The sequence below is a fragment of the Siniperca chuatsi genome, linkage group LG21 (assembly GCF_020085105.1).
Source record: "Siniperca chuatsi isolate FFG_IHB_CAS linkage group LG21, ASM2008510v1, whole genome shotgun sequence".
Classification (NCBI taxonomy): domain Eukaryota; kingdom Metazoa; phylum Chordata; class Actinopteri; order Centrarchiformes; family Sinipercidae; genus Siniperca; species Siniperca chuatsi.
This window is the reverse complement of record NC_058062.1, coordinates 6,071,623-6,095,185: the sequence shown is the minus strand read 5'-3', so window position 1 is coordinate 6,095,185 and position 23,563 is coordinate 6,071,623.

The following is a 23,563-nucleotide window of genomic DNA, read 5'->3' as shown; positions in this document are numbered from 1 at the left end:
ACAAATCCCATAGAGCATCTAAAGTTCAGGCCTAAAATCACCAAGAGGCACTGAAGATGTGATTACCTGTCATGTCCAGGGGTGCTCAGAGACACATCTGGCTAATTTTACGAACACGTGTAAACGCATTTTGTCTCCAAATCACAGGGTCTATCATTACAATTTGTACATCTTGTACATCAGTTTGATATGTTGACCGACTACAGCAATCAGTTCATGAGTAAGCCTTTGACACTGGGTTATTCTCAATGGGTTGTAACGTGTAACTTACTATCTAATGTAAATGTGGGTCCTCTACATACCTCAGTGATATGTGTCTGCAAGAGATCACCATAAAGCAAAAACTATACTTTCAAATGCAACTATATCAACCTTCCTTTCCATGAATTATGTTCATACATTAATGTGCCAAAATCCGCTTTTTCAAAACCTTTATTTAACCAGAATATGCCTGATGGGACACTTCTATGCTTCGTTTCTGCCCTAATGTCACAGCAGAGGTTCAGTAGTCTAAGCGTCCACTATTGCCCCCCGGCTTAGCTCAAATAATGTAACCAGTGTCTGGTATTATTTTGACAGGTATTATCTGGTGTTGTACGATATATCTGGTATGGTATCGTCAGGCATTGTCAAGATAAAGATCTCTGTGAAATGGAAATGTGGCTGTATTAAATTAAACTTATTTTGAGCTATGAGTACAGTGTGTGGATCTTTTGTCCGACTTCTGCCTCCAGTTTAAGTTTTTTAATCAGCACGTGTAAATGTTTTTTGGATGTGCATGTTCTACTGATACATTGTCTCCAAAAATGAAGGCAAACCTTGATCATGCATTTAAAAGAGGTGGCACTTTTTACCCCTTCCTCGTGCACACTCCTGTTTTCAAACTATTTTCCATTACCAAAGTATATATGACCAAAGTCATAAAGCCATGTTTTTCTTCTACGTATCTGACAGTGTTCTGAGTGTTCATATGGTACAGTATATTTACTACTGGGCAGTCTGTTTAAGGTTTAGGGATTGTTTAGGGAACATTTTCTGAAACAACTGATGCTGTTTTTTGTTCTCAAGAGGACAAACTGTCCTTGCCAGTGCTTTGCAGTTGTTTATTACTATAAAATGATGTAGTAAATAGTGTGGTGAGGTTAGTACACTAAAACTGCTTGATCAAGATTAGGAAACAATTCAAAATCAGTAATGCACAATTCTTGCATACGTTGACTTAAAAGCTAAAGCTAAAAAAGACTCTAAAGTGCTTTGAGGTTTAAACATCATAATAAGAGTTTCCTATTTAAACTGGAACTGAGACACACACATTTCCACTCTTTCCTGCATGGAAGAATGATTATTGTTTCAGTAAATCCTAAATTAAATCAATCAATTCTCACCCATCTTTAGTGCTTGCACCCCACCTCTCTTATGGTTTGATTGTTACATCTCTTTGCATTCTTGCAGAAAATCAGACTCTTTAGAAATTTGAAAAGAAAATGGAGCTGAACAAAGACATAACAATTGCCCGGGCTTGGAGTTTATAATCACCTGTACACAGCAGAAACACAGCCAGACGCATAAAATTGTTGTGTCAATCAACTTGAAAATATCAAGTTGCAGTGTGATTTTTCCTTGCTGTCTGCATCTGTCTCACCTTATAGTCTCACCATCATATCACTCAACATTACTTCTCCTTCACCAACAGTCAGCAGAGTTTAGAAGGGTGATGGCCTCTCTGTTATTATTAGCAGTAAGGTCAGACTGTCAGTTTGTGGCAGCAAACGGCAGGCTGGGACAGTGTGTTCCAGGTTGTCTGGAGGCTCGAGAGTGTGACAGGAAGAGCCAAGCAGACAGTAAGCAGAGGACGGGGCATCACTGACTCCTACACAGACACATCAAGGATAACTGGCTACATTAACTCTGTCCATTAGTGCCTGTCGCTCACAGACAGGAAGTGACTGATTGAGGCAGATGTGTGGGATTTATTTATATCCTAGCTTATTTAGCTGCTTTGTTTGCTGGTTGCTTGTCAAGCGTCGTTTGAAATAACGTCCAGGGAATCTATGACAGACAGGGATAAGCAGGGAGTGTGTGCATGTGTTTACATATGAATATGTATATGTGCCTTTCTATGTGGTGATGTGTAGAGCTGCAAACATGAACAAAAACCCAGAAACTCATTGGTTCAGAGCTCTGTTTTTATTGTTTTCCTGCATAACATATCTACCAAGTGCAAAGCCATGATTGCGTTAACAAAGAGAATGTACAAACAAAGGGACAAAGAGGAGAGATCTCCCAGATCAGCCAAAAAAAGTGAATGAGTCAGCTTCTAATATACCATGGTCAAAACCACTTCGCTATTAGCAGGACTGTGAGAAAACAAACAAAAAGCTGTCAGGGCAGTTAATTATGTTGCTGCTTTTTGTTTACGCTTTAACTGTGCAATAACTCTAGTTAGGTCTATTGTGAGACTGGCAGGAAAAAAGAAATTTGACATAAAAACAAAAAAAACAATTACTTCCTTCTTTCCACAAAGTCCAGATTGTGAAAATCATGGACCAGATGCATAAAACTCACAACTAAAAATGTACAAAGATAGAAATATGCATATGCATTCTCATCAGGTTTACTATAAAGCTGTGCATGGTTCTGTTTTATAAATCTCAGTCGCTGTGGAACTGGGTGCACATGCACAGGCCGCAGTTCCAACTCTCACAGTTCGCCATAAATTGATGTAGACATGCCTGAAGGCTTTGTTTGCATTTCAATACTTCTTTAGATCTGTCAAGCAAAGAAGAAGTTTTACAGATTGAGTCACATCAGTCAGATTCTCCAAAGAAGCCAAGACAGCCATCAGTACATGGAGCCAATATTATTAATTCATCACATGGACTTAATCCACAGTCGTATCTCAATCATCACCATTAAATGGCAGGGATTTAGTTTATAGCACTGTTATTGAAACACTGAAGCACTGAACACCTTCTCCCGAAACAATGCCAATGGGCCTCATATCCTTGCATATAAATCTTGCTACCCTTATCGGCAAAAAGTAGGCGGTCAGACGAGGTTGTACAGTTGACATTGCTTCAGTCATTTCTGATGCCTCCGCTCTAGGTTAGTGTCCTGTGGGCCAAATCCAGAACTTCAACAAGGAGTGTTTCGTTCTGTGCCAGACAATTTGAAAAGCACATGAAATAAAGCCTAATAAATTTGATAAACTCTAATAAACAGATGAATTAACAAAGATGTCATGTAAATGAAATAAGTACCCTGTGAATTCAAACACAAAAAAACTGTTCAGCACAATTCAAATGTAAAATGTTTTCCCACTTTCAAATGATGACAGCCCTAACCTTGTGTTTTATCTCCACCTCATGATACCACCCTCTCTAGATACCAGTTTATGTGTGGGGAAATAATAATATAATATTCCTTTATTTGGATAGCACTTTTCAAACATATTTGCAAAGTGCTTCATAGAGAAAAGAAAAAAGCATATCCATGTGTTTATATGCAACGTTTATACATATACACATGTAGATAAAAGTGGAAATTACAAATAACTGTGCTGATTCAAATCAACTGACTGTCTTCAGTTAGGTCTTGGATTGTAATTAAGTTCAAGTTAGTAGAAAACTAGACCTATAAGTAATGTTTATAAGGTTAATAACTCAGCAGCCTCCTCACTGTCTCCTCACAGCTGACTACAGTGCAAGTGAGAGGACCTTTAATGCAAAAGGCTTCCAATTCAGTCGGTGACAAAGATGATTCGATATGTTCAGTTCAGCTTCAGGATTAGTAGGTAAAGATTTGTTTGTTCATGTATTGAACACCTCCACTGGCGGAGCATCAGGTGTTTTTCATGAGGACATCATCCCCAGCCAGGAAATGGACCTTGGTGAAAACTGTGATTAGAAACTGAAGCAAACAAGAAGCCAGAAAAGACATTTACTAAAACCCATCCCGAATAGAGCCAATGCATTTATCAACTGAACCAGATACAAAATTTAGTAGATAAATACATATTATGCAAACAAGAAACTGATGAAATAAACTAAAAATAAATGATCGCAAGGGATTTTCACCTCATCACTACTGTAAGTTTTAGGGTGAAATGTGTTTTCAGTATCCGGGACAGAGCCGTGGGGTTTCTCTGAGTGATGGGCGGCCCACAAGACCCTGGCTGTGTGTGTGTGTGTGTGTGTGTGTGTGTAGAGTAAGAGAGAGAGAGATGCTTCCCAGTTGCTCTGCTCCAGTTCAGGAACTGGAGATATGAAAGGACTTGAGCTTCTCCTGGGTACACACAACACAGTGGAGCAGATAAACAGACACAGATAAGATTAGATCCAGCTCTGCCTCCTGCTGACCCAATACATCAGTCGCTCCTGCTCGACTGAAGTTTGGTGAAATGAGTTAAATATGTCTTAAAATGCAAAGATGAACCATGTGCACATAAAAGTGAGAGAAACATGTTTTCCCACTAAGGAAAGATGATGCAGTCTTGACACAGAAAAAGCATTGTGCTTAGGAAGTTGGATGAATGTTTTTGCGTTTAAATCAGGTGAGCCTGTGATTCCTGACTCTCTCCAACACCGTTTCTACTACTTGATTTCCACTCAGTATTCTAGGACTGTATTTTTATGAATAAAATGAAGCTTAAACATTGCCAAACACATTGGTAAAATAGAACAAGAGTGGATACACATACACTTCTAAATCTTTAATTTGTTGATACATCTTTCATGAGTCGACATCATCCTGTTGACAAGCATATTAAGATGAGTTTTGTTTTTTGACATGAATTTCCAGCCGGGACACTGCAAACACAATCACAGGCTGTACTGCTCTAAGATATAAAACAATTCACAGACTGGATCTGTTTCTTCTTTCTTTTCCCCTCTGTCTTGCTCTCTCTGTACTGACAACCGTCATGGCACACTGAAAACCTCATGCCAAGAGAAAGAAGCTGTGCAAATATGACAAGCGTTTGATAATATTACAGCTATTTCCCTCCTCTCTGCCTGAGGTGCTCTCTATCTCCGTCTTTCTTTTCGTCTCTCAGTCTCTCTCTGAAGCCTATATTGACAACCGAGATGCAATATTCTGACAACTTCTTAGTTTGTGTAGTTTTGTGCTCAGACTTTGAATTACCAGAGGAGATATGTTGTATGTTGAATAGATAACGTTTCCTGCCTGATTTCATAGGTAGAACTTACACAGCAAACTTTACTACTCTTTGTCTGTTACTACATAGCCTTGCATTTCTGACTTTTGTAATGTTAAATTACAAGCACTACTGACTTATAAAAGTCAATAGTGCTTGTTGGAGATTGTGACCTATTTCCTTAAGCACACCAGGGCCCTGTTCTTCATACATGGATAACTGAGATATCCAGATTAGAAAGTTGATGATTTGACTTGAATCTGTATTTTTTGGTTCTCTGAAGCTGGTTTAAAATTCATCTGGAACAGTTGTCAGAGCAACAAGTCCTTAAGCCCAAACCTGCAAAAGTGCAGGCTTATCGACACTTAGCTGGATCTTGACCAAGACGTTTTATGGTGTTCCCCGTGTATGTCATTTTCAGATACAAATTGTTTTCTTTCTCAGATTTATGATGAAAGAGTGTTGATGAATGATTTTATATGAGAACATGCGGGTTATTGTAAAATCACTATGATCTGCTAGTGTAATTATCACATAATGAAGAGTTACCTATATCTATACGTGATAGAATATAACACTAAATAAAGTTTGCACACTAGCAAAGAACCAAACCAAATTTAGTTTGAGATACTGTGACTGAAAGATATAAACTTAACTAAAAAGCTTCTGACCAATAGAGCCAGAACATATTTATTTGAAATTGAAATGGGAATTTGTCATTGGAACTCAGTTTGCTGAAAAATGTTGTAATTAAAGTAGCTTTTTAAGACATCATAGAAAGGTTTTCACGTAAAAGTTTCTTGTTTAAGTGTTTTAATAGTAATGAAAGTGTGGCAGCAATGCAGAACCACACATAAAATGAGACTTATATCTATGAATCTGTTGCCCAAGTGCATGCTGGGAGGGTTCCCAACACAACCACCTCATGTAACTACAATCACATGATCACAATTGTGATCGTGGTTTCTACTCTCAACTCATTTATTTAAAAATAAGAGTGCACTGTTACTCAAGATAACTTTATCTAGGATTAACTAATCAATCCTCAAACTGCTTTCAAAGAACCAGATTAGCTGGATGAGAATAAACAGGATTATTTTAGCCTGATAACAGCATATTAGCCTGAATGAGTTAAGCCACATTTGAAGAACAGGGTCCAGATATACACATATCTTATTTTGTCTCTCTTAGACCATTGGAGGTCCTGTCTAAAAGGCTTTAATCCTAACCAAAGCTGTTTTTAACCTTTGGTTTACCTTTTTAATAAAATAGTATCAAGTTTGTGTTATCGTCATGGTTTAATCCATACTTGTGTCAGAAAATTGTTCTGGTTGGTGTGTCCTGCTCTTCTCTAGGTTTATATTCATATTGTGCTGTTGTTTTCTTCTTCCACATCATCTTCCTGTGTGTGTGTGTGTGTGTGTGTGTGTGTGTGTGTGTGTGTGTGTGTGTGTGTGTGTGTGTTTTCCGTGTATGCATCCAAAAGTATAGCACCAATCATCCTGCACTTTGGGGTGTGTGTGTGTGCAAAATTACATGTAATAAAATTTGATCACAGAGTTTGGGGCCATCCTCTTTGATCTTATAAAGGCTGCAGTTCTACCACGGCTTAGAGGTGTGTATTTTGGTTTGAGATTGTAACAACGTCCCCAACATCACTGATAGTACCTACAGTACTACAGTACCATAGGCACATATGGCCTGAATCCCAGGATGAAAACATGTCCCTCCTCTTCATCTTCCTCCATTTCCTCCATAAGTGAGGGATGATTGGAGGTGAGTGATCTTAAATAATTTAGTTATCTGGTTGCTGTGTCTGATAAAAGTTGCTTATGTCTCATACAGTGAGTATTGCAGTTGTTGCAACATGGATGCAAATGTCCTTTATGGAATGTATTTCGTAACTGGCTTTCTTTAGAGTCCATTTTGCAGTCTCTAGTCCCACCTCCCTTTGAACTGTAAAATAAAATCCTAAAAGGTGTCAGATCATTGATTTAAGGAAAAAGGGACATTATTTGATCTTCAGGCCAAATAAGCCAATTACAAAATACATACAATATACTGCAGTCAGATGTGAGATAGAAATAATAAGCTGTGTGGGACTGCGTTTAATACAAAGCAGCTTTTATATCTCTAACTGCTCCACCGCCCACTCCCACAAATTCATGCCTATACTTTGAGTTTCTTCCTCCTTATCGCTGTCTCTTAATATGGCCCAAATTGTGAGAGGTGCCTCAATGCCTCATACACCCTCATTTGTATCTGTCAAACTTTAATGAATACTTAGGCCATGAATGTTGCATGACTTGGAGAGTTAGCACATGCATACTGAACTGTGTCCCAAGTAAGAGAGTAGTGCATCCTTTTGTTCTCTAGTGAATAAAAGGTGCACAACACTTTAATCTACATAACAATACATTCACTTAGCTATAAACAAATGCTGGCTGATACAGTTAACACCAGGGGAAGGCATCTGCACACAGTGTGCTAACTGTGCTTGACAGGGCTAAATGCAGGAGACCTGTGGTTTTGCCTCTTTCCACGCAGACCTGTCAGCATAATTTGGAACCCGACTCTGCTTTGCAGCGAGACGCCTTGTCAGCAACTCAAGCGCAGCATTTGGCTTCTGCTCCCAAAGGAAGCATTCTGCCAAATTGCATTCCTTGAAAGGAGGCAATAAATGAATAGTTTGTTTACTTTAATCAGGCTCTGGCTCATACAGTGAATAGAACAGCACAAACGGAGGCAGAGCTTGTTATCTGAGACAAAGTTTGAGTCTCACTTTGCTAAATAGATCTGATTAAAGCTGCCCATTCTGATGCGACAGATCTACCTGATGGAAACAAATTGGACTGGTGCATATTTTTCTCCCTTGAGACACACATCTATCAGCGTAGAAGAAATGGAAAGAGGCACTTTATTCACTAATGAGTTGGAGTTATTCACAGTAGTGCCTTCTGAGATAGACTAGAAAATGCATAGTTTCCTGCTTAATGTCAAGACCCTTAGGCCTTTGGAAATGTGCTCTCCAATCAGCTCAGAGTATCTTCCACTGTGCACCCACCAAACCCAGTGGAGGTGTGCAGGAAACAGAGCAGGTGTTTGAAGAGTATATCACACATCTGTTTTCTTCAGAGAGGAAACAGTGGCTGCGTGTGGCTCTGAAAATATTATTGCTATTTTGATATGCTGGTAAAGCTGCTCTAAAACCTTTGATGTCAGTGTAAGGTGAAGTGATGTGCAGCATACTACCAAAACAAGCAATGTCACTGTCTTTCAGATAACATTCACCAGTCGGTATCAAAATATACAAACATCCTTACATGTGATATTTCAGTGCAAACTGTCGCAGTGACAAACCCACAGAGAACTATTGCCCGACTCCACGGAGCTTTCTGCCTCTTTTATTGCTGGTTTTCTGGTACATAAACTTATCAACTTAGTTTCTTGCAGCAGCTGGCCGCCTACCTGCTGAGCACCAAGCAGGTAGGCAGACAAAGGTAGAGAGTAGAAGAAAAGTACTTTTTTTATGTTGATGTGGAACTAACAGGAAGAAAAATAGTTCTAGAAAGATTAAAGTGACTTGGCATTAAGTCTTACCCTTTGGTCCTTGCGCTTTGGGTAGCATGAGGATTTAATCAGGAAGTGTTTTGTCCACTAACAGCGTTTGTTTTCTCTTTCAACTCTGAGACAATAAACCATGAATGTCAAAGTGAACCTTTGCATCTTTAAACCTTTTTTTGTTCGTCCCGCAGCATTTTCTTAGTAGCCTCCTCCGATTAATATGCAAAGATGTCTTATTATGCGCTTAAACAGAATGTGTGTTAACAGAATAGTTCTACATTTTTGGAAAAACACTTATTTGCTTTCTTGATGAAAGTCTGTATGGTTAATATGAAGCTACAGCCAGCAGCCAGTTGGCTTAGCTTAACACAAACACTGGAAACAGGGGGAAAGAGCTAGCCTGGCTCTTTCCAAAGGTAACAAAATATGAACTGAAATATGCCAAATAGACTTTGAATGATACATTTGTTTTTTTACATTATTTATTTGAGAGATTACATTCATTAATTCAGGATTTCCCCTAGAAAACTGCGAGTTGATCCTGATACATCTCGTGTCATGATCACTTTAGTAAGTAGATGACTGCCTAAGCAATAGTCACCTAATTAAATATGTCACACTGTATGTATGTATGTAGCACCTGTGCTCCTTTGCCCTAGAGATTGTTTTATTTCATAAAAGTAAAATCTTTTTTTAATTATCATGTGAGCACTGAGCAGAGGTGGTGTTTGTTTCAGGTAAGAGTGGCCCACTTCCACTAGAAAACCATAGACTGTATAAAACATGGACATAGTGTCCGTGCTGTCACCCATAGGTTTCTAAAGAGCCGCTGTGAAGCTCAGAGTGGGTGGCTCCCGTTGGCTCCCGCCGTCGCCATCTTGGCAGTGCCTGACTCCAGCTAATCCAAAAATGGGCAAAGAGGTGGCGTTGAGGTGGGCCGAATGAAGCCTGGTTAAGCTAGCCACCTGAGAGGGCACCCACCTGTCACTCAAAGTGGCCACGTCCTTAATTATTCTTAAGCCTTTATATTATTTTAACAGGTGAATTATAAAAAAATTCAACTCGCTCACAGTTGTCATGAAGGGGGAATTAGCTATAGAGACAAACCATTTTTTGTACCAGGCTGTAAACATGTTTATTTCTGCTGTGAAGTTGGGCATTTTAACATGGGGCTCTATGGGGATTGACTCGCTGTTGGAGGATCTGCAGTTTTTGGCACTTCCTCGTTGGCTTAATGTTTCAGTCCCTGGAGGTTGCTGCTTGTATAAAACACTGAGGGAAACTTAAATACTGAAATTGTTAAATGACAATATACTTTCTTGTCTGAAATTCAGGTTCTCAATATTCAACTTTGCTTTTATCTGCAATTTCAGCAAGTTTTACAAATGTGTGAGCCCTTGTCAACCTGTCAATTTATGGCCGATTAGCCAAAATACCTAATTAATCTCTATTTCAGCTTCAGTCTGTTTGCAACAAATAACCTCCTCAGATGTAAGCTGACAGCAGTCATATTCATTCATTATTAATTACTTATCATGAATTGAAAGTCTGTCAACTCATCAGAGGCAAAGATTAACACTAATGTACGTAAATCCATTCTGACTGCTCTCAAGCTTCCTATAGAGAAGCGTATTAATCCTGATCCTGGGACTCGCTTTCTCCACAATGTTTCCATTTACACGATGAAAGTGGTCACTAAATGGTTTGATGAGCATAATAGTCAAACACGGCTCACGTCATAACTGTCTTCATCGCTAAATAAAAGAAAATTAATCTTCTAACCCTCAAAACAATTAAGAGAAATTACAGATGAACATAAAACATCAAAACAAAAATTTTAATGAGCAGAGCAAACTGTAATTCACCACCGATTCAATTTCAACATATTCATGAACAGCTTTTTTTTCTTGCACTCAAGGCAAATAAAGTCTATAAAAACCAGTCTTAAGAGGAGTTTTAGAAGAATTCAGGTTAACATAATATCCTCATGGTAGGCCATTACAAAGCTACAACAGAGCGCAATCACACTTTAACCAAATCTGTTTGTCACATCACTTTCGTGTGCTTACCAGTATTTCGACAAGGAACAGGTGAAAGAGAACAAAGAAAACAGGGAAATCAGCTTTCTCAGCACATTCTGTAGCTCACTGTTCAGCTTCAGTCTGAGAAACACAGGTTGCCGATAGCAGTACTCTCTGGATTATTATTATTATTATCTCTAATCAACTGCTTTGTGCAATAAAAGCCAAAAAGTGAAAGAAACTTTCTTTCCGTTTAACACAGTATGAATACCTATTCTTCCAGGGGCTCATTATATATCAGGACAGGTGTGTGTGCATGTGAGTGTGTGTTTTTGTCAACGCTGGTACACGTCGGCTATGTCTGGCAGAGAAAAATGAGTCGTCTGGAGATCCATCTGTCTGTCTGTCAGGCAGCAAATGTTTTCTTCTCTGTGTAAAACACCAAAAATAATCAGAAGACTACTTTTCTGGGCTTTCGAGTTCTAAACCCCATCGTCTCGCTTCCACGGTTTTTAATTTCTTTTTCCTTCAAACAGGAACAAAAATATTTTTCTCACATTGATGTGGAACTAACAGGAAGGAAAATAGCTCTATAAAGATTAAAGTGACTTGGCATTCACTCTCTTTCTTTCTTTCTTTGCTTGTTTTGCTTTGGGTAGCATGAGGATTTAATTAGGAAGTGTTTTGTCCACTAACAGCGTTTGTTTTGTCATTCAACTCAGAGACAATAAACTATGAATGTCAAAGTGAACCTTTTCATCTTTAAACTTTGATTGTCCTGCAGCATTTCTTTTTAATGAAGTCTCCTCCGATGAGTATGCAAAGATGTCTTATTATGTGCCTCATGAATTAAACAGAATGTGTGTTAAAGGAATAGTTTGAAATTTTTGGAAACACGCTTATTCGCTTTCTTGCCGAAAGTTAGATGAGAGGAAAGATGCCACTCTTTTTTTATTCACCAATTAATGCATACACATATACATATAATATGGACATACTAACAAATCCAAAGGCAACTACAGATGATATTGATTTACAAAACATAAAGGGACACAAGATAAATAACAGCATGTGAAGAAGAAGAAAAAAAGACTTTTAAAATGGTTAAAACAGCTAAATTGAGAATAAAGAAGATGAAAAGAAAAGCAAGAGGGAGAAAATATATAATAAATAAACGGAGGGCGTGATCTGTTTGGGTTTGGATGCATTTCAGGTGAGTTTTGCAGGATGGGTTTGGTTTAGTATTCTTTCTGTTCATACATACACACATACACACTCCCACATACATATATTTTTCCTTTCCCTTCATGCTTACATTTAAATTTATACTTGTGTTGTGGCATTAGCTTACCGGCAGCAGAATAGATCTGAGAATTGTTGAATATATTTTATTGAACTGTTAAAGTTTTTTTTTTGTAGAGCTATTGTTGTTCCATCGTGTTAGGAGATCCAACCATTGTAAGATGTTGATTTTTTTTCCTACTTTTCCAGTGTAGCAGTATTGTTTTCTTGGCGATAGTTAGGGCTACAAGTAGGGGCATTATGATTTGTGCTGAACATGTGTTGACTATATCCAGATCGCCGAGTATGCATATGGAAGGGGATAATGGAATGCTACAGCCAAGGAATAGGGAGAGTGTGGCGGTTACTTCTTCCCAGAAATGTTGTATCAGTGGACAGAGCCAGAGCATGTGGAGGCAGTCATCAGTTGTTTGGAGTGTACAATGAGTGTATATGTGTGATCTGGCAAATCCCATTATGTGCATCTTGTGCTGTGTGTTCTATGAATGATCTTGTATTGTATTAGCCTTACGTTAGTATTCCTAGACATGCTGAAGATGTTATTGCAGATTTTATTCCAAAAGCGATTATTGGTGTGGATGTTGAGGTCTTTTTCCCATTTGTTTACTGGAATATGAGGTGCGTTGGTAGAGTCAGTGGAAGATATGAGTTTATACAGTTTTGAGAGTGGTTGGCTTGTTTGACAGAGGGCGGTTGTGGCTTGGTGGTGGAGCGGGTTTTCCACCAATTGGAAGGTCGCCAGTTCGATCTCGGCTTCCCCCAGCCCACGTGTCCTTGGGCAAGATACTGAACCCCAAATTGTTCCTGAGGGCTGTGCCTTCGGTGTGTGAGTGTGTGTGAATGATTAGTTACTTTGGATTGATGCATGGCATCAGTGTATGAATGTGTGTGAATGGTTTGAATGTGATATGTAGTGTGTGAAGCGCTTTGAGTGGTCGGAACACTAGAAAGGTGCTATACAAGTACAGTCCATTTAACCTTTCATTTTGCAATTTTATATAGTGGTGGTTGTTCCAGGTGTGCGCTAGAGATATCTATTTTTGCCTCGATTTAATGTTTTAATTGGATGTATTGCTGTTTCTCAATGCCATATACTATATGTCAATAAGCTGTTAACAAGGTGTTATGGTCAAACATGTGATAGGGGTGTGTAATCTCTTCTCTTTTCCATTTAGTGCCTATTAGAGGTGATTTATTTGCAGTGAAGTCTGGATTGTGTCATATGGGTGTTTGTGCAGTAGGTGACATTGCAATGTTTTTTTTAATTTATTGACTTTCCACCACTTTTTTGAAGCAGTTGTGGAGTTTTATAATAATAATAAATAAAACTTTATTTATAGAGCACTTATCAAAACAAAGTACAAAGTGCTTCACAGAGAGAGAAATAAAATACCACAGTGAATGATAAAATACATGAAACCAATAAAATAAACAGACAGCTCTGGTAAGATCAGGATATGCTTTCTGATAAAAATGCATTTTGAGAAGAGAATTAAAAGAAGACACTGACTCAGACAACCTAATTACTTCGGGCAGGTTGTTCCAGAGCCTCGGGGCCCTGATGGCAAAAGCCCTGTCCCCCTTAGTTTTCATCCTGGACTCAGGAACAGACAAAGGACCCTGCCCGAAGATCTCAAGATATGTGAAGGTTCATAAGGGATTAAATGGTCTAAAATATAATCTGGCCATGAAGAGCCTTAAAAGCAATCAATAAGATATTGCAATCTTTGATTGTGTCACTGAGGAAAGGTAGGTCTGTGATTGCTATGTCTTGGCATTCAATTTGTTCAATATCAAGCCATGGGTGGTGGTGATGATTTGATAAGGTATTGTAATTGATTTGCTCAGTAGTGTTGGAAATGTTGTGCTTCTAGGCCTCCCTGATGTTTTATTATCTTAATGGTGTGGATGCCTGTGACATTGTTGTTTTGGCAAATTGCTGCTGCTAATGGTTTGCTAAAGAGTGCAGATAGTGAAGGTGAGAGTGGACATCCTTGTCTGGTTCATCTGTGGACTGTGAACTTTTGTGAAATTAGGTTGTTAGTTATGATTGCTGCCTCTGGTGTGTTGTAGGATGTTTTGATTCATTGAATAAATGACTCTCCAAAGTAAACTGGACATTTCTTATAAAATGCCCAGTCTACTTTGTCAAATGCATTCTCAGCATCTAGTGAAAGGATGATAGTTTTAGAGTTATTTTGGTGGGATATACTGTATTTATCAGGTTGAAAAGACAGCGGGTATAATTTGATGAATGTCTGCCTTTAATAAATCCTGTTTAATCAGGGTGAATGAGGGATGAGATAATGATGAGATTCAATTTGGGTTGCTAGTGCTTTGCTGATGATTTTGATATTGGTGTTTTATTAAGGAAATAGGCCTGTAATGTGTGCAGTCCTTATTTGTTTTAAGCAATACTGAAATTAGAGCTGTGTTCATATGATGGGGGATGGATATGTTTTTTATCTTGTCTGCCATTCTAGTGAATAGTGATGATAGTCTTTGCCAGAAGTGTTTATATAGCTCAGTGGGGAATCCATCTAGTCCAGGGGCTTTATTATTTGACATTGCTTTTAGTGCGTTTTCATATTCTGTGGATGTTAATGTCTAAAATGTCTGCTTGGTCTTTTGTTAGTGAGGGTAATGTGATGGCATCTAGAAAATGTTGTATTTCGGCCAAGTCTTTTTCCTTGTTGTCACTGTATAAGTCACAGTAGTATTGTCTGAAGACATTGTTTATAGTTTGTGGATTATTGGTGATGTTCCCTGTAGGTTCTGAGATTGTTGATTGATTTTTCCTTATTGCGTTTGAGTTGAGTTGCTAGGTATTTGCCGGATTTGTCATGTTCCAAATGGTTGTATCGTAGTCTTTGTAACATGAATTACACGTCTTTTTATTGATATTATCAAGTTGGAATTTAGCTTCTCTAATTTCTTTTGGTGTTTGTTCTGTGTGGCTGGCTGCATAGGAGCTGTGTAATTGTTTGATGTTTTCCTCCAATTTGTTTTCTACATCATCATATGAGATGATTTTTCTTCTCAGTACTGATTTAGCTGTTTCCGAGATGAGTGTTGGTGAGGTCATGTTGGTCATTTGTTTCCATTAAGAATGTCCATTGTTTCTTGAAGTATGAATCCAATTCTTTATCTTTAAAGTAAGGACGTGTTGAATCGGGTTGGTTTTAGTTTCTGGGTTGTTTTTTTTTGCGCCTTATGAAGCTGATTGAGGCTTGATCGGATATGATGATTGGATGGATGGTGGGGTCAGAGATCTCTGCCATCATGGAATTGCTTGTTAAGAAATAGTAAATTTGTGAAAATGACTGATGGACTGGAGCAAAGTAAGTGTATTCCCTGGCTGTCAGGTTTTGTAGTCTCGAACTATCGCCAAGACCAAGATCTATCATGTACTGTTTGATTATCTGTGCTGAATGCCAGTTTTTGGTATGATGTGAAGTTGTTGAACTGTTCTGTTGGGTTGGTAATTGTGTTGAAGTCGCCACCTATCATTATAATTGATGTTGAAAAATCTTGTAATGATGTAAAGAAGTCACGATAGAGAGTTGGGTCATCTGTATTTAGGCCGTAGATTCTTGTAATTGTTATGTTGATGTTATTGATTTTTTCATTGATTATGACATAGCATCCTTCTGGGTCTGGTGCGTTTGTGGATTAGTGGTTTGTTTTTCTTAATCAGAATTGAGACATCTCTTTGTTGTATGTGGCAAAGTATATTCGATTGAAATGTTGTGTTTTTAACTTCTTGTGTTCACTGTCTGATAATTTGGTTTCTTGAAGTAAACACACATCGGCTTTTAATTTTTTGATGTGATTCATAATTTCGGTTCTTTTTGCCGATGAGTTAATTTCACGTACATTCCAGCTGACAAACTTCAGTGCTGTGGGCATTGGATTTGTTTATAGATTTGATACAGTTTCTGATATAGCTATTCTATACAATCAATACAATTCCCAAACAGGAGCGGCATGACACTGAGGAGGGGGGAGAATAACAGACAAGCAAAGCAAAAACAAGAAAAGGCAGTGAGAATAAACAAGGAGAGACTAACACTAAAACACATAAGAACATTGTGCACAAAAAGGAAGGAGCACAAAGGTAGATCAGCCAGAGACAACTGGGTATAAACTGGGTGTTCTGTTTTAACATTTAGATGCTGTTGAGAAAGGTTAGTTCCCTCAATATATCCATGAATGCCGATAGGGGTATATAAACATACCTACATACGTCTGATTTGCACACATACTGTATGATGTGTGTAGATATAGCATGCTAATTAGTGAAATTTAGAGGTGCTGGTTGGTGGATTTTGTTACCTTTGGACAGAACCAAGCTAGCTGTTTGCTCGTTTACAGTCTTTGTGCTAAGCTAAGCTAACCAGTGTCTTTATTTTTACCGTACCATTCTAACTCTTGGCAAGAAAGTCAATACTGTTATTTCCCAAAATGTCGAACTATTCCTTTAATGTTTTGTGCTAAAATTACTGCCAAGAGAAGATGGGGGAAAAAGGAGATTTTTGGTGAAATGCTTGTATCTGCCTTTGGCCTGTGACAAGTGATAAAGCATCTATAGTGAAATCTAATTGCCATCAGGCCACCTTTTTAATATAACGATCTCTCATACATAATGCTACAAATAATAAGAACAAGTAAGAGGGCAAATCCCCCCTGCGGGAATCTGTACTGTGCTTACAGAGAACATTGTTCCCCACCCCCAGCCTGTGTCAAACATGCTGCTGAGATGAAAGCAGAGATAAGAGGCAAAGATGTAACGTGCACATGTAGAGAGAACAATACAAAGTATGGTGTGCTGTATTTCCTCTCTCATCCCTCTCTAGTTTACTACAATACAGATAGTGTTGGTGACAGGAAGTCACAAGGTATGAGAGGAGGATAATTAGAGACTATCTGACATCACGCTGTGTGCCACCACACTGGCTGACATATTTTACTGACATGTTGCTGACATATTTTGTCAGTGGTGTCAAACTTACTGTGTTGTAATGTGTCTATGACAGGGAAAGATTTCAACACAGACTAACAAAGAGACACAGAAAGTGGTTCTACTCTTCTGTCAATTGTCCCCTTTCTGTTTTCTGTCTGTGTGTCATGTCTGTGGTTTAAAGCAATGTGGTTCTGAGCTAAATGGTTGGCAGGTTTCTGTCTCAGATCACTGGACTGTAGGCTGAGTCATGAGGCAGGTCTGAAAAGAAGCCAGAGCTTCACAGAGATGTTCCTAAATCTCAAAATGCAAGTCTTTAAGTTTGATTCCACGTCAATACGTAATACTCTTAGGTATGAAACCTATAGGGGTATTTCCAGACATTTTACAAAATTTATGATATTCACTAATTAACTCTTTAACACACCATATTTAAGTTTTTTGTTGTATATCTGCTGTTCATTGTACCCGGATTATTTTTACAGCAGTGTGGTCTTTTTAAAAAGGACTGCAGTGACCGAAACAACTAAAGTCTAATCTGTAGAGCCATATATTACATGTTCATATGTGTGGAACTTTTCATAGTGCTAGCAGTCTGTGAAAGTTGTGGCCTGCAGGAGAAATGAGGGCATGACGACATTAGTGCAAAATGAAGCAAAATCAAGAAAAATGGTTTTATGTTAATGTTAATATTTTAATGAAATCTTTTAACTTTTTTTAAAGCAGGTTTTCCATCTGCAGCCATGGAAATGTGTATCTGGAGCATGCTCAATACATTCCGGGCCTGAGACTGAGTGTACAGTATATAATGATGATTAAGAGGAGTGTTAAATCCCTTACTTAGCTTCTTACATTGCATACACAACGATGAAATTACATCAACTACTTAGTGGTTATAAGTCTCATAAGAGCAATAAACACTAAAATATGTTTGTCAAAAAATGAAGCAGCACTGCCTATTTACACTTTTATGCCTCACAGCTCAAGAAATACCATCTAATTTGAATAAAATAAAACAAGAGCACAAGTGGCATTATGCTAAGTTAACGCTAACAGCTAAAAATATTGACCTTTGTGAGTATATTTTCAGAAGTATAATATTGGGAGTAATTAGTCTTTTGTTTTTTGCATATTTGGAACTTGACACAGTCCTTCTGTTTTTCCAAAATGCTTTGAAGTCCCTAATTCCAAACAGTGCAGCGTATGGCATGCATCCTGTGAAAGCCTCTCAGAGTCCAAAACACATTGTTTTGTTTGTTGGTTCACTGGAGTCTCACATATCTGTGGCTGGCAGGCGCACTATGCATTACAGAGATGGGTTGTGAAAATGAACAGATGTTCTCCAATGGAAATGATCACCAATCTTTAAAAAAACAAGTCAAGTCTGAAGTCAATGAAGATTAGTTGTAAGTCAAGTCTACAGTTGATTTATATGTGAATGTGGCCAACAAACGCAACTGCACTGCAACTTAAAAAAACACATGCAAATAGACCAAATTAGGAAAACATCTTCATCAATTTGACAACACATGTGCTGCAAAACACACAACACAACCTAACACACATACACGCTGTACGCAAATACAAAATACGACAATGGAAGTGTTTCCAGAGGACACTAAAAAGTGCTGAACATGGCTTGGATAAGCTTGTTGTTGCCACGGTTTGTTTTATACAGTCCATGTTTGTGACTCATTAAGTTATTGAAGTCGGGTCCGTGTATCATCCACGTTTATATTGTGGGCTCCTGACTTCTGCTACTGCTCTACTCTGCGCATGTGCTGAAATGTGACCACTCCATGTACCACAGAAGACCTTGCAGAGCAAAAAAGTGGAATTCTATCAGTAACCATCTTTTTTTTTTTGAAGATCTGTGACCCAGCAAACGTATTGACAGCCATTATTTATGCCCTTGTTTGAACATTATCTGTAGGGACTAGGGCTGGGTATCGTTTAAAAAAAAATTACGATACCAGTACCAAAACCAGTACCCTTAATGTGATTCCAATACCAAGAGTACTTCATTCGATACCCATCATGTGAATGGAAGTATTCAGTTGTGTAAAATGCCACCACTCCTCCCCATCCAAATGATTTTTACACGATTACATTTTGAAAGTGTTCTTTAATTCATTAAATGCACGAGATAAGTGTAGCCTATATACAGAGAGCCAGCACAACAGACCAGCCTTCTTTGTCAGTGTGTTGAGTCATGGGAAACGTTCATTCTGAAGGAACACTCAAAAGTGAACACTTCTGGACAAGCTTTAAAAAAATGACCTCCTGATTCCACCACGAGAAAGGGGGTTTCAGACACTGTAAGACACTCTGACAAGCATTTCATTTCACTTCACTAAGGCCCTTTGCTGTGTTGTATGAGGAACAACACAATTACTCTCTGCAGATACTTCCTGCTGAATCTGTGCATGTTTACCAAAACAGCCAGTGGAGAACCGGTGGTCCTGATGCTGCAGAACCCACTTTGAAGAGAATGGTGAGATTTAATTAATCTGCCGGTGTGAAATATCTGAAAATGTCTGGGGCTCCTTTCACAGGCGAACTGGCAGGCTGACAGACAGGCAGATGTTCAAACAGAGTGTGCATTCTTCTTTTGTGAGGAGAGGGCTGCTGTGTTTGGCCGCTTTTAAAGCAGACACAGTGTGATGGAGATTTGGAGCAAGCTGTCCAACCGGTGTTTAGTGGGTCAGTCAGGCTGGCAGACACGGGGGGACAGATTTTACATATCAAAGCCAAGGAGACAGAGGGAAGAGAGTGAACATCAGGCCTGGCGATCTAGACTCCACTCCGCACGTCATGACATCAGTGGCCAGGAGAGAGAGACTCTGTTAGGATGGTGATTAGATTCAAGAAAGAGTGTGAGGAGAGCTGTACTGAAGACCGATTTATTGAACAAGAGTGAAGTGAGCCTCTTTATTGGAAATGGTACAGTATTAAAAATACACATACATGTATTTCCTTTCTGCAGATTGCAATAATTCCTTAACTAGGTGGTATAACTCTCCATGAATTAAAGTTATGATACATATTCACTCTCTGCCAACATCAGCTGTGTTCACATAGCTGCTTTGCATCTGACTAGCCTGCAGCTCACCCTGCGTTTTTTCCTTTACAACGGATAAAACTTGGATTAAAATACTGCAAAAGAGTACTTAGTATAATTCCTGGGAGACTGCATGCAACTGACCCCAATAAAGAAACGGCACATCCAGCAAAACAAGTTCAAACTGGTTCTGTCTTTACAGGGGGGACCGTCATAGAAATGTTTGATTTAAGTACTTTCATGGAGTTAAATAATGTTGTTGTTGTAATCTTGACACTTAGTTAGGTGTGGCTTATATAAACACTGATAAAAGGATAATTAATTTATTTGAGCAAATCTACATTTTAAATAGTATGAACGATGCCAGTGTAGGGCTTTTTACAGTGAATCAGAGGTCTGAAACCAGGCTAATCATTTTATATTTCTGCCTCCTAAGGATTTGCAACCCCTTTAAAATTTTTATTTTGTTACATTAGTACAACGTTTTAAGCATACATTGGCTCTTCATCAGACACAGAGGTATCAAACAGACTGGTGTGTGTTTTTGAATAAACGGTCTTAATTCCTTACCATGGACGTGGCTACAATCTCAAGATCAAGATCAGTAGCTATCAGTACACATCTCCAAGCCAGACTCGAAATAATATCAATCGTACATTGCAAACTAACATTGTGTACACAGGGAATTATGAAAACTATCGCAAAAGCAGCAAATACATTGAAAATATATCAAGGAATAAAGTCATATATATATATAATCTTAAATACTGAACTAAGTTTGGCAAACTTTGAGCTATACTGGACTAGTTTAACTGCCAAACCTCTACAGACCATAGTTAATTGTTACTTACTTTACTCACAGAGAAAATGCTATTTGCCTAATGTGACTAAATAGGCTAACTGGCACAGACACAGCCCAATATTTGAGACCAATGACAGAAACATTCCCACGGTGGCATTGACCACACTGTCGCCTCTTCTGCTAGCTTAAACTAACGACATGGCGGACCTCGGTGACAGCATTTTTGTCAGCTTTAGAGAGTCAGCTCCTGTCTGAAGTTTTTTCGGAGGGTTTCAGCCTCTGCTATAACAACCCTGACACTGATGTCTTCACAGGTTAAAAATACCTGGAACATGAATACTTAATAACAAGACAAGGCATGGAGAGGCTCATTAGGAACCCGTCTCGCTGACTTCCCCGTGCTGTCCTCCAACTCAAATCTGTCTCTCCAAAGTGAAGCAGTTGAAAAAGTTCTAAATGACAAAGAACATCAGTCTTATCTCTGTCAAATAAACAAAAGAAAAAGCAGAGTACATTCATTTCCCGTTTTTTCCCATCAGATAGACAGGTTTGAGCTTCACTCCTCCCTTTTGCCGCTCTCATTTAGCAAATTCAAATACAGCAATTAGAAGTGTGTGTGTGTGTCTAGGTAGTGCTGTGTGCAAATGAGACCGCTGATCTAAACTGCAGATATTAAGCGTGTCATCTGCAGCACTACAATTTATTCCTCCTTATCCACGGAGAGAAAGCCTGTGAGAATTGGGGGGGGGGGTGATAGCAAATAACATCAGCGCTCATCTTTCTGTGTAGCATTTTAATTTCAACTTGTCTGCTTTACATTGGAGACAACTGTTGTTGACATGCTTTGAAAATAATGAATGGCTGCATTGATTTTTTTCCATACATATATTAACATAATACTCGCCCGTGGGTGGTGTGTGGGGAATGTGTAAATATTGGTTCTTTAAAGCTACCGCCTGTGACTGGACTGAAGTGCTGGAATGAATGGTTAATTTTCGAAAAGAAGCATAGTCCGAGCGTCCTCTGAGGACTTCCCTGTCTTTGTTCCGCCTAACGTAACCAGGCTAAAGATTGAAGGACCAATCAATACGTGTCTCACTGCTGCAACCTGACCTCAGAGGCTTGGATAATTACTGCATCTGCAGGGACAGCTGGTGTCAGGAGAGACTGGAAGATGGAGGTCCAGCTACAGCTCAGAGAGAAGTTTAGTGCAAACCTAGCACAATGACCTCATGTCCCCTCATGAGAAATCAATAACTTTGAGCTCAATTCATCGCAGCCGCATTAACAAGAGACACACACAAATGTACTATTTGTCATATTTTTGGGGTTTTGTCGTGTTTCCTGTTTTATTTTATAGTGTTCACCTCTCCTCGTGTGTCTTGTGGTTTTACTTCCTTTCTTTGTTTGCCTTCCCCCCAAGTTACATTGTTGGCCCCGCCTTGATTAATTGCACCTGTGTCTCGTTGTCTCCTCTCTCTCGTGTATTCAGTCCGGGTTTCTTCCTTTGTTCAGTGTCAGTTTGTTGTCGTTATCATTTGTGTCAGCTGTGGTATGTGTCAGGTGTCCCAGCCTTATTTCCTGTACTACTCATGACTCTCTTGGATTTATTTCTGCATTTGTTTGTCTAGGACTGCCTTCCCGATTTGGACCTCTGCCTGCCTGTAAGCCTTTCCCTGTAATAAATCAATGAACTGCATCTGCTCTGCCTCTGAGTCTGCATTTGGGTCCTATACCTTGTGTTCCCTGCTCCCTTGTGTGACATCCACATGACACTATTTCCTTCAAAGACATTCATGATGCCTCAGACAAACATTTCAACAATTGCCTCTGTTGTGCTTTGAACATGTTGTGTTAGCTATGTCATCAGAGTGGCATGCAATGGTGTTTTACGGTGTGTGTGTGTGTGTGTGTGTGTGTGTGTGTGTGTGTGTGTGTGTGTGTGCGTGTATATATGAAGCGGCTGGATAGCTCAATTGGTAAATCACAGGACTTTCACACGGGGGACCCGGGAAGGACATCGTTTCAGTGAAGGACATCTTTTTGGTGTATATACTGTTTGAGCATCTATCATTGGACTGTATGGGCATCCAATATACAGTAAAAGTTTTCATCAAATAGGGTCATATTGTGCTTTATCAATCAAAAGGGAGATTTATTTATATGGCACAATGTCAAACAATTAAAGGATGATTGAAAGGGAAACTTTAAACACACTCAAAGGTGTCATCTAGCAAATAATAAATTGTGATCAAAGTATGGCCTGCAGAGGTAGACTCCACGCTCCAGGACAGGTTTCAACACACAAGAAACCAAGAAGGCTCACCAGCGCCCCTCTTCTTCCTGAGGACACTGAAGAAGACCCAACTGTCCTCAGCTATCCTGGTGAACTTCTATCGCTGCACAGTAGAGAGCATCCTAACCAACTGTGTCACAGTCTGGTATGGGAACTGCAGAGCGCAAGGCACTGGATCGGGTGGTGAAAACTGCCCAGCGCATCACAGGGACTACACTTCCAGCCATTAAGGACATCCAGAGGAAGCGCTGTCTGTGTCGAGCCTGCAGCATTCTTAAGGACTCCTCTCACCCTGCCCAGAGACTGTTTTCTCCCCTGCCTTCCGGCAGGCGCCTCAGGTACTTCTGGACAAGGACCAGCAGACTGAGAAACAGCTTTTTTCCCCAGAGTTGTCTTCCTACT